General features: G+C 48.8%; 1 non-coding gene across 1 annotated transcript; it reads right to left on the bottom strand.

Annotated features, from left to right (window-relative positions):
- Positions 1–792: 792 nt before the first annotated feature.
- TRNAH-GUG (transfer RNA histidin (anticodon GUG)) lies at positions 793–865 on the bottom strand. Its single transcript has one exon. It is a non-coding gene; the product is annotated as a tRNA-His (tRNA).
- Positions 866–1,248: the final 383 nt, after the last annotated feature.

Raw genomic sequence — 1,248 nt, 5'->3', positions numbered from 1 at the left:
GTCAGGTATTGTGCAAAAAACTTGACTTTTTACGTCACATCTGAGACCTCACAACACCGCTCCCGGATGGGCTCGAACCACCAACCTATTGATTAACAGCCGAACGCGCTAACCATTGCGCCACGGAAGCCCAAAAGTTAAATACTCGTCAGGTATTGTGTAAAAACCTTGACTTCTTACGTCACATCTGAGACCTCACAACACCGCTCCCGGATGGGCTCGAACCACCAACCTATTGGTTAACAGCCGAACGCGCTAACCATTGCGCCACGGAAGCCCAAAAGTTAAATGCTCGTCAGGTATTGTGTAAAAACCTTGACTTTTTACGTCACATCTGAGACCTCACAACACCGCTCCCGGATGGGCTCGAACCACCAACCTATTGGTTAACAGCCGAACGCGCTAACCATTGAGCCACGGAAGCTCAGAAATTAAATGGTTGTCAGGTGTTGTGGAAAAACTTTGGCTTTCTACGTTACATTTGAGACCCCACAACACCTTTCCCGGGTGGGCTCGAACCACCAACCTTTCGATTAACAGCTGAACGCGCTAACCATTTTGCCACGGAATCCCAAAAATTAAATGCTCGTCAGGTATTGTGTAAAAACCTTGACTTTTTACGTCACATCTGAGACCTCACAACACCGCTCCCGGATGGGCTCGAACCACCAACCTATTGGTTAACAGCCGAACGCGCTAACCATTGCGCCACGGAAGCCCAAAAGTTAAATGCTCGTCAGGTATTGTGTAAAAACCTTGACTTTTTACGTCAAATCTGAGACCTCACAACACCGCTCCCGGATGGGGTCGAACCACCAACCTATTGGTTCACAGCCGAACGCGCTAACCATTGCGCCACGGAAGCCCAAAAGTTAAATACTCGTCAGGTATTGTGTAAAAACCTTGACTTCTTACGTCATATCTGAGACCTCACAACACCGCTCCCGGATGGGCTCGAACCACCAACCTATTGGTTAACAGCCGAACGCGCTAACCATTGCGCCACGGAAGCACAAAAGTTAAATGCTCGTCAGGTATTGTGTAAAAACCTTGACTTTTTACGTCACATCTGAGACCTCACAACACCGCTCCCGGATGGGCTCGAACCACCAACCTATTGGTTAACAGCCGAACGCGCTAACCATTGCGCCACGGAAGCCCAAAAGTTAAATACTCGTCAGGTATTGTGTAAAAACCTTGACTTCTTACGTCACATCTGAGACCTCACAACACCGCTCCCGGATGGGC

This window comes from Phalangium opilio, unplaced genomic scaffold (genome assembly GCF_054372755.1).
Source record: "Phalangium opilio isolate 3A_F unplaced genomic scaffold, DU_Popi_V2 ptg001170l_1, whole genome shotgun sequence".
Taxonomy (NCBI): Eukaryota; Metazoa; Arthropoda; class Arachnida; order Opiliones; family Phalangiidae; genus Phalangium; species Phalangium opilio.
The sequence above is the reverse complement of the archived record's forward strand: the minus strand, read 5'-3'. Positions and strand labels throughout refer to the sequence as shown.